The 11,374-nt window shown below is 43.9% G+C and overlaps 1 long non-coding RNA gene across 1 annotated transcript; it reads left to right on the forward strand.

Moving 5' to 3' along the window:
* The first annotated feature begins 9,833 nt into the window (after positions 1-9,833).
* On the forward strand, positions 9,834-11,374 carry LOC134466817 (uncharacterized). Its single transcript, XR_010038418.1, has 2 exons — positions 9,834-10,206; positions 10,300-11,374. It is a non-coding gene; the product is annotated as an uncharacterized LOC134466817 (long non-coding RNA).

Genomic DNA, 11,374 nt, shown 5'->3' on the forward strand with positions numbered 1-11,374 from the left:
AAACCTTAGCAGCGGCCCTGGAGCCAAAGCTGCCCGGGCCGTTTTTCTGCCCCAGTCCAGTTCTGACTGAAGGGAATAGAGAGGCATTGAGAAGACATACTGCCGCTGCTGGGTGTTATTCAAGATGTTTTGTTAATTAGACATACGGTAGGGTTGTCTGAGGAGATCCAAAACAAATTGCACATTTGAATGTATGAATGTTCTCCAGAATAATACAATAATAGTTATTAAAAAGCAAAAACAAAACAAAGGCTGCATGTGTTATTATCTGATATACTTTTGCAGAAATATATGCAGTGTAATATGTAAATAATATTGTTTGTAAATGCTATTATTTGTTTATTATTATGTGTATGTCATTCTTTTTTTGTTTGTGAACTGCCTATTATGATGATGGCTCACCTGACCTATGTTTAGCTATGGCTACTAATATAAACAATATTGTATGCTAATGCTATTATTAGTTTATCATTTGTATGTTATTATTTGTATTCTTTATTATTTGCATGTTATTATTTATTATTTGAATGTTATTTTCTTTGTGAACAGCCTATTATGAGAAGCTTAACCAGCGTTTGCAGCGGTTGTATCCGGGGGAGAACATCACGGGGCTCCTACTCATCTACCCCACCTGTATCCTTCATGTTATTGAGGCAAGCACACACACACACACACACACACACACACACACACACACACACACACACACACACACACACACACACACAAAGAACACACACACACACACACCACACACACGCACGCACTCACCACACACACACACACGCACTCACCACACACACACACCACACGTGCTACACACACACACACACACACACACACACACACACACACACACACACCATACGCACACACACACACACCCTATACGCACGCACGCACGCACGCATCACACACACACACACACACATGCACGCACGCACGCACACACACACACACACACAAACACACGAACACACACACACACGGGCTACACACACACTCACACACCCCATACGCACGCACACACACACACACCCCATACGCACGCACACACACACTCACCACACACACACCCCATACGCACGCATACACACACACACACACCCCATACGCACACACGCACCACACACACACCCCATACGCACACACGCACCACACACACACACCATACGCACGCACGCACGCACTCACCACACACACACACACACACACACACACGCAAGCACACACACACACACACACACACACACACACACACACACAGACACACACACACACACACGCACACACACACACACACACAGGCTACACACACACACACACACACCCCATACGCACGCACACACTCACACACACACACAAGCAGAGATACTGTACATACACACCCCTTACTATGTAGTATGGCCTCCATCAAACACACACACACACACACACACACACACACACACACACACACACACACACACACACACACACACACACACACAGATACATACACACTAATGACTATGTAGTATGGCCTCCATCAAACACACACACACACACACACACACACACACACACACACACACACACACACACACACACACACACACACACACACACACACACACACACTTGACGCCACATCTTCTTCCTGTGTCCCAGTGCTCCAGTGAAGTCCTTTCTGACATGCTGATGGACCTGAGCAAAATGGAGGAGGACCCTCAGAGGTACAGTTCACATTCACATCCATGTGCGTGTGTATATATGTGTATGTATGTGTGCCGATGTGCTCTCAGTAGCCTCATGGCACACAGTACTTTCATTTAGATACAGTATATCTGTCAATAATTCAATAATAATCACATACTGTATTTATAATAATATAGCACTATGGATGGATTGGTCAATGATGGTCCATTAGTCCCCTGGCTGTGAATTATAAGCCTAGATGTCTTAATGTGGCAGCAAACCATACTGTACTGACGTTCTCTGACATACAGTATGCCTACATGACATTTGCTGCCAGTAGGGGCGCGTAGATTTCTATAATAATCATAGTCATATACTCTCAGTGGACAAGGTTTTCTTCGTCCCACAGCTGTGTTCTCGAATGGCTCCTTGGGTACCGCCAGTGTCCCACAACATAAGGGTGAGAAACTAGATGGTAAATCGACTCTGTAAGCTTTGAATTGACGCTGTGTTTTTTTAAAATTTCGTACTCCTAACCACAGAAATGGTTTGCTTGCTCCCCACAGCTCTTGTCTTGAATGGCCCCGGGTGTTGCTGGTGTCCCATGACGTGCCCTGCCGCCTCTTCAAACAATGGGAGTGGAGGGAGCTGAACCTCAGCCTGCCTACCACCACCAACACCACCACCACCAACACCACCAGGGCCGTGTCAAGGTATCAGGGCTTGACATTAACGTTTTCACCCACCGCCCACTGTGGCTAGTGGTTTTCCCAAGTCACTAGCCATTCAGGTATTCCACTAGCCAGAGATTTTATATTGGCTTTTTTTTCTTTCTTTATTATGATAAGTGTATGTCTAACCTAAAAAGACGAGGTGCTAAAGCAAGATGAGTGTACAGCTTTCTACATGGAAGTATATCAAGCAAACAGAAACTAAGTTACTGGGCTTTTTCTTGAACTTGAATGCAAACAATTGATGCACAAGGGGAAAACAACAGAATATAGGCTACTATGATGCGTATGTCATACCAAAGAATAAACTGCCAGCCAAATTGGCTAGTGACACTGAAAGTATTACTAGCCACAGCCAAGTTTTGCCAGCATTTGGCCGGTTGGCAGGTGGCAGTGTCAAGCCCTGCAAGGTATACTTGGAGGCCTTGCGGGACACATGCAGGCAACACGAGTGAAGGGTTTCCCAAACTGTGGTGCGTGCACCCCTGGGGATGCGCGGCCTGCCACAAGGGGGTGCGCGAGCTGAATAGAGCAATGGCTGATATGTGTGTTTTTATACAGCATTCATAAACATTACATAGTTTTTCATTGTTTGGTGAATTGTATGCTGGAAGGATCCATCTGAAGTGCAATGTATGACTCCTAGACTTGTCATGCAACAAGTTCCATTGTAATGATGGCAGAAAAAACGTCAGGTCTGTTGGAAATGAGGAATGTGTGGCTGTGCAACATTTGCCTAGGGGGTGCGCGAACCACATTAAAATGTAAAAGGGGGTGCGCGGGGGGAAAAGTTTGGGAACCGCTGCTGTAGAGCGAAGCAAAGAGGCGAAATGCAGTGTTCCATTCTGTCAGCTCAACCGTCATCAGGTCCTGGCAGCAAACCAAATAGAATGAAACATTTATGTTGTTTTGTGATTTGATTGGCCGCCTCAGGCGAAATTCACTCGCCATTTGCATAATATTAAACTTGGTTGAATATTTTTGCTTTGCTTCGCTCCTGTTTGCTTGACATCGCCTCCCGCATTGGTTAATTACTCCCCTCACCAACCTGGCGGGTCAGGAGTCGAACCGACAACCTTTGGGCTGGTTTGACGCCCTAACCACTTACCCATGACTGATAAGTGTGCAGACTCCTTACTTTAAAATGACTGACTACCACATTGACCAACAGTGGTCTGCTGGAGGACCCTGACATAGTATTTCTTACTCATATAATAACGTTAGTAAATGTCTTGTTCATAATTAGTTCATTTTTTTTACCAAGCGTTATTAATACTTTATAAATGCTTATAAGGGACTGCTATTCTAAAAGTCTGACTACCACATTGACCAACAGTGGTGTGTTGGAGGACCCTGATGACCTTGACGATGAGCCGGACACCACTGAGACGCTGGTCAGCCAGGTACTACAGCAGCTGATGAAGCTTGGCAGTCACCTGCTCACAGCCACACAGGTGGGTCACGTGTAGGTAGAAGGTGGACAAGGGTGTGTGTGTGTGTGTGTGTGTGTGTGTGTGTGTGTGTGTGTGTGTGTGTGTGTGTGTGTGTGTGTGTGTGTGTGTGTGTGTGTGTGTGTGTGTGTGTAAACTATCAGACACCTTAATTTTCCTCTCGGGATTAACAAAAGTACACTATTCCAGTGGTGTCTTCTGGGGATGCGACAGAGATTTCAGGGGGTGCACGGAATTTTGTTTGTGTTGAGCTTGTGACCAAAGTTCTGCTTGCAAACATTATAAAAAGGCCAAATGAAGACCAAATTAAAACATGTTTTGGTCCCTATTTTAAGTCATTAAGGTAATGATTAATGTATCAAGCAGGAATCATTGTAATTAATCACCTAAATCATATCTTAGTGCATATACACATGAAGAAGTTTCTGTCGACGTGCACAGCTTGTCCTCGGCACAGGTAAGGCAGTGCGTTAAGAAAAAAAGGTTAAGAACCACTGCTGTACTCTACTCTAATGCTAAACACAGAGCTCCACAGCCAGCCCGGAGAAGGCAGTGGCGGCGGCAGAGCTACCGGAAGGCCTGCTGGTTCCTCAGGGCATCCTGTCTCAGCTCCTCCAGAGCCCAGACCTCCTCAGCCCTCAGCAGTACCTGCAAGCCTACCACACACCCCTACACCTGCTGGTAGACTCAGGTATGACAGCAAGCCTACCACACACCTCTACACCTGCTGGTAGACTCAGGTATAACAGCAAGCCTACCACACACCTCTACACCTGCTGGTAGACTCAGGTATGACAGCAAGCCTACCACACACCTCTACACCTGCTGGTAGACTCAGGTAAAACAGCAAGCCTACCACACACCTCTACACCTGCTGGTAGACTCAGGTAAAATGGCAGCTGTACTAGTATGTCTTCACACCGTTCTTCACTCAGCAGTATACCTGGGGTGCATTCCAATATGAGACCTTGCATCCTCCGTTTGGGCTTGTGAACTCACGTTTTGCTGATGTCCCGCCTCTGTGGAGAAAACAATTGAGTTTCACCGCTGTTGGGGGACTATTCTTCATTTACCATCCTGTTTGAAAATGACAAAAATGACTTTACAATTGAGCTTTTACAAGATATTGAAATATAATGCTGTTGATGTCATCATGACGTATTACTTCCTGGTACGAGGCCGGGTTCAACAAAGACGCTTTTGCACACCTCTGTAGTTGGGCAGGTGCGTAGGATGTTATCCCAGCGGGGTTGTCAGTCAAGTGCAAAGAAATCCTGCACACTGTCCATTCCACCAACAAACTTTAATACAACGTTTCTGTCATCCGACCTTCTTCACCTGAAGAAGGTTGGATGACCAAAACGTTGTACTAAAGTTTTTTGGTGGAATGGACAGTGTGCAGGATTTCTTTGCACTTGTCTGGTATGAGGCCACAAGCACAAGCACAAGCAAGTGGAGGACGCAAGGTTGCATATTGGAGCGCGCACCTAGTATATTGTCATCCCACATCTGTACCACACACCTCGTATTGTACTGTATGTCTTCACACACTTCCTCCTTCATTCATTCATTATTACATTACACTTAGCTGGCGCCTTTTAATCCAAAGCGATTTACAGATATTACAGGTTTGAATCCCACCTATAGCCTACCTCTCCCTACGCCTCCATCCATGTCTGAGGTGCGCTTGAGCAAGGCACCTCACCCCACATTGCCCCAGGGACTGTAACCATTACCCTGTCAAATAATTGTAAGTCATCAAGCGTCAGCTGAGTGTAATGTAATGTAATGTAATATAATGTAATGTAAAGTAATGTAAACTGATGTAATGACTAGGGGTGTAAATCACAGCCTCCGTGACGATACGATTCAATATTGATATCTTATTATTCGAAGCGATTTGATTATTTTCGATACTTAAGAATTCCCCACGATTCAATACCATATGATTCAATTCGACTTTTCTTCCAATTACTTTTCCACTTAATGTTATGGAGCTAGGCTAGGGCATTGGGCAAGGGCCAGCGATTCGATTATTTTCGATACTACAGAATGCCCCACGATACGATGCGATTGGATTCAATCATCAGATTATATTGCGATGTGTCAATACATTTCGATTATTATTTACACCCCTAGTAATAACAGTATTTTGTGCATTCATATACAGTACCTCTCTATATCCTCCCAATACTACAGAGCATGTCTTTAGCAGCCACCAACCGACAACCGTTTAGTATTCACACTCAGGCCAAAGGTACAGTACAGTAGGTGGCATCTCATTTCAGTTACATCAAAGAAATTTAATTAGAAGCCCAAATCATAATAAATATATAATAAATAATATATCTGTTTGTTTTGTTCAACTAGAATATCATCCGCCATGCACAGTGGCAGCTACAGACCACAGCCCCAATGGAAAATCCTTTTTGTTTTCTTTTGTTATTTCATGGCTGGATAATGCTACGACTTCACAGTCTTCACCAGATTCTCTACAATCACAGTCTGAGTGGTGATTAGAACATGTCTGGCACCAAGGCAGTGTTGCCAGATGAAAACAAAAAGGATTTTAAGTGTGCGGACGTCTCACTTTGAAACTACAGTCTGCCTTTGTCCTGCACCTTTCCCTGGGATGTTCTTCACCTTCAACCAAATGGAAAGTGGACCACACTACAGTGAACTCTGGACTTGAGAATTCCATGTATTTTCTCAAAGTGTTATTGGATATGCTGTAACATCAACTGTTGATAGAGATCTGTTACTTTGGATTCTATCCTGCCACAGCAAGACATGGGACAAGAGTGTAAGAGATGAGATTGTTGGATGCCACAGAATGAATGTTGCTGTTATCTCAAGAAGAGTGTAGGCCTGTTTGTGCCTAGCTCACCCTCACTTAAGGTGTGGTCCCCTCCCCATGGTGTCACTGGCAAAGGATTCTTTTGGTATCAGGTGTTGGGGGTACACTGATAAAAAGGATTTTGAGGGGCAGTACATTTCACTGACAAAAAATTGATATTTTTTACCCCAACAAATTAGGTTGCTGAGGTTACTCTGATGCAAGGGGTATAATATACTCACTCTACCTATAAATAAGGAGTAGGACTTAGTACTGGTGAGAAATGACTAAACTATACCTAATTTGCATTCATACGCTATAACTAATACTAATGGCTAGTGTCGAAACTACCTATAAATGACTAAACTTTACCCAATTTACATTCCAACACTGTAACTAATACTATTGGCTAGTATGATCCAAACCGTCTCTGTCAAAACTACCTATTGAAATTGGTTAAGGCCCGCAATGCGCATTGCTTTCTGGGACTACATTGGAAGAAGAATCAACCGACGACTGTGGCGAGCCTCGCAGCGGATGAAGTTAACTTCCAATGGACGGGACAAATTCAGAAGGTAAGCTGGCCAGTCGTGCATTAAACATGGGATACAAAACATGAACAATGATCAAAAGGAAACTAAATCACGCTAGAGTTGTAGTTGGCTCGTAATAACTGTCTGACTGTGACTCAGGCAGCTGCTATCAGCAACGCACTGGGCAGACAGACAGGTCAATGGACCTGTAAGCTGCCGTTCAAACTTCGTTTGGAGAAGGCAACAAGTATGCCCTGTGTTAAAGATGAACGGATAGCACTACCAATTTCAAAATGTTGTAGAATGAAACCCACTGCAGCCAAGTTTTTTTTTCCATTCTCAAATGTTGCCTTGTTGGCTAGTTTTGGCGCGCAGACTGGGACTGGCTGCTGGTGGGGACCTGACCTCGTGTGTCGTTCTACAATTTGTTGCCGAATGTTCCATCCACTGCTTGCGCTGCCACTGCCACTTGATGCTCTGCATCACGCGAAAGCACGGAGGAGAAAATTCTACAAGATAGCCTCCTTTTTTGCTTTCACACAAGGCTGTAGTGTGATAATCTTACAAGTTACATGCACCTAAAGGACTGTGCTCGTAGACAGACTACGAACGGCACATTACTTCACTATTTCATTCTCCACAATAAATCCATTCAACATGGAACGGCTACGTTTGTAGCTGGTCACTGAATCCTTCGTAAGTCTTTCAGCAGTTCCCGTCGCGAATGTCCTCTTTGAATGTTGTTTTAAAAATGTGTAAATTCCTATGGTCACCAAGTTTTCAAATCAATGAAATGCGCGACGAAATGCTTCATATCAACTGTCAAAGCAGTGTGCGTAAACAGTCATCATTCTGGGATGCCTCCGTGCCGAGTCAACTAAAGACTTTTTTGTATTATTAATCATAATCGTAGACATTCTTAGTTTGAATGACAGTTTGAAGATGGGGAGCGAGACAGACGGTGTGTGCATGCCGGGTGCCTGCCTGTGTTACTGGGAGGGAGAGGGGGAGCGAGAGGAATCGATCATCAAATAACTTTTTAAACAACGCTACCCTAGACATGCTAAATCCTGCTGAGAATAAACGCTAACAAAGGATCAATCCGTTAACATTGCGAGGAGACATTGATTAGTTTGTTGTAAATGTATCATAGTAAGTAGTCCTATGTAGACCAACACGCCCTTATGTTACTCTTAGTAGTGGTGAGAGGAGGTTTTTGGCGAGGGACCTCCCAATGTGATCATCCACGGTCATATCACCTAACATGAAGTCAGTTATTTTTTGTTGGACATTGCAAACTCAATCTCAAGGTTAGTTTTGACAACGATAGTTTGATAGTTGCTTTCATAGTCGAAGGACTCGCTATGAACAGACACGCGCATAAGCACCCTTCTCTCTCTCTCTCTCTCTCTCTCTCTCTCTCTCTCTCTCTCTCTCTCTCTCTCTCTCTCTCTCTCTCTCGCTGGTCTCCGCAGTTCGCACACACTTCAGTTGTACCGAAATGATGACGTTTGACATTAGGAAGGGCAGTCCAACGAAAAGAGACCGGTAGCCTATATTTTCACAACTAGTATAAAAAGTGAAACAAATGCTTCTAAACGGATAGCAATTGCAAGGAGTAGAAATGTTTACATAATAATCGAGTGTAAAAGTACAACTTCTTAAACTTTATCCATGTCAAATTATTCACAATGTTTTGTGCATAATGAAGGTGTTCTGCTTCTGCCTACTGCAGGAGTTGAGAAAAGGCGGTAACTGCTTACCTCTCATGTAAGCTACAGCCTATGTGGTGTGTGGCAAGTCATATTAATGACCAAGAATGACTTACTTGTAACTTAATTGTTATTTGCTTTTAATATGTGTTTCAGGCAGTGGTGTTGCATCTTTTATATGCATGGTTGTCCTGAAGTCATTCTGGAACAAGGTAAGTCGCCGACTGAAGAAAAATAAACAGACTTAAAGGCCATAACACTGTCATGTTATTTGTTTATGAATAGCCATTTTCACTCACTCAGGCTTGCTGTCCTTGTTGCACTGTGCACTGTGTAGGATGGTGGCAGAGTAGATTTTGCAACTAAATAATAAACTCATATTTACAGTTAGTACTATTATAACTATTGCAATTTGCACAGTCATAGAGAATATTTTGAATTTGATGGTGGCGGTAAGAATCAGTGAAAAAGATTTATGACTGGGCCGCATGAATTATGGAACGAGACTGCCAAATACATTTCACAGTGCACCTTTGAGGTCAATAGATCCCTTTACTGTTTGCATACAGATGTGACATAATCAAGCTGCGCTCTCATTGTTGGAGCACAATGGACCATGTATGCACATTTGTAAAGAAACTAGCCAGGTGTTATTTCTGAAATAAGCAAATGGATGGTCACGATAACTTCAGATATGAAGTGGAACCGCTCATTCCTTATGGTGGCCTCAGTCCGGTCGTTCTTAAATTTCTTGAAACAAACTCCTATGTTCTGAAACAGCCTATTCCCGTAGAATAGCGTAACAAGTGTTCTTTTTAGGGTCTCTATTTAAAAAAAGGACGGCAGGTCTTCTCTCTTTAGGGTCTGCACTGTCTCTGTGTGTTTGAGTCAACAATGCGTGAGCAGTCTGATGACTTAACTTCTATGTGAAGCTGTCAAGAGCTGTGTAGAGGGCAAATACACTGTGGATTGGTCACAACTGTTACTAATAACTCAACCCCTTTACTTTTTCAGCTCTAGACAGATGACCAAAACAGACCATAGAATGTACCTTTAAAGAAAAAAGTTTAACCAATGAGTATTCTTAATAGTGTATCTTGTCCCAGGGTTGTGTTCAGGTGCGTGACAACTGACAACATTGAGAAGACCCAGGAGCGGGAGAAGGGCAGCCTGATGAAAGAAGGCGACAGTGTTCTGTGGTCACACCTGAGATGATGGTCCTGAAGAGGAACGAGAGGAGATACTGGGCATATAAATACAGGCACTGTACGTTGTTTTTCTGTCCATTATCTTTTTACTCTTTTTGGCATACTGTATTTCACTCGCATATGTAGTAATCAGTACGTGTTATTGTTAAAGGGGCATCACAGTGGAGGACAATCATGAAAAGGTTGAAGACTTCACTGTGCCCATCCCTGAAGTCCCTCCACTCGGCGCAGTAGCTCTTTCCACCATACTGCCATGCTCTGGGTTGTCCCTGCCACCATCCACCTTTTGGGTCATCTGTGCCGCCAGCCATCACCGTGCCTGCAGCGCCTGGGTCATCCGTACCACTCCCCACCATGCTGCCAGCCATCACTGTGCCTGCAGCACCTGGGTCATCCCTGCCACCATCCACCGTGCCTTCAACGTCCACAGCACCTCCGGTCTCTGTGAGCCAGTTTGCAGCTCTACTGACCTCTCCAGTATACAGTATGCTGTAATTGCTAATGGTTTCTCTGAGTGGCCTGACCAGTCCCGTATCCCAACTATTTACCACTAAACAAGTGATTTTGTAATAAGTAGGAGATCTTTGCAATGTTATCAGTATGGTTGGACTCTGATGTTTCACTGCTGTATGTCTTCCTCAAAGAGTAAACCGAATTCTGAGTATTCTTGGATTTAGTCTTTGAAAAGTAGAGCAGCCCGTTTGTTTGAAACTGTTGTCCTGGACACCAAATAGACTGGAACTGATATCCTTTTTTAAAAGAAACTGGTATTCTTTTTATGTGTGCAGTTTAATGGTAGAACAGTATACACTGATGTGCCTTTATCAGTAACAAAGTGAAAACGGAACAAAATTTGACTATTTCTGTCAAAAACTGCTACAAATTCTACATATTGTTTATATAAACCTAGTTCTGGAGGAAGTCTGAGAGTTATTGACAGTTGCCATGTCAAGCTTCCGCCTTCGCGTAAATTTAAATCCCACCTTCCCTCCTTCCCCTGTCATGCGCAAAGGCTATCCTAATTGTCCCAGCACCTCCCCCTACTCCCTCATCTCACTGGATCACCCAGCTACATGTCCCCTACACTTATGGAGTGGAAGCGGATCTCGTGCCGCATGATCTCCGCAGGGTCCCAGGACAGAGGCCAGCTAACATCGAATTATGCCTATTGACTATGGTTACCATACTCCAGGGCAAACTCGTGAATTAAATGGTCCTGTTGTTAA

Source organism: Engraulis encrasicolus, chromosome 17 (assembly GCF_034702125.1).
Source record: "Engraulis encrasicolus isolate BLACKSEA-1 chromosome 17, IST_EnEncr_1.0, whole genome shotgun sequence".
NCBI classification, from domain to species: Eukaryota; Metazoa; Chordata; class Actinopteri; order Clupeiformes; family Engraulidae; genus Engraulis; species Engraulis encrasicolus.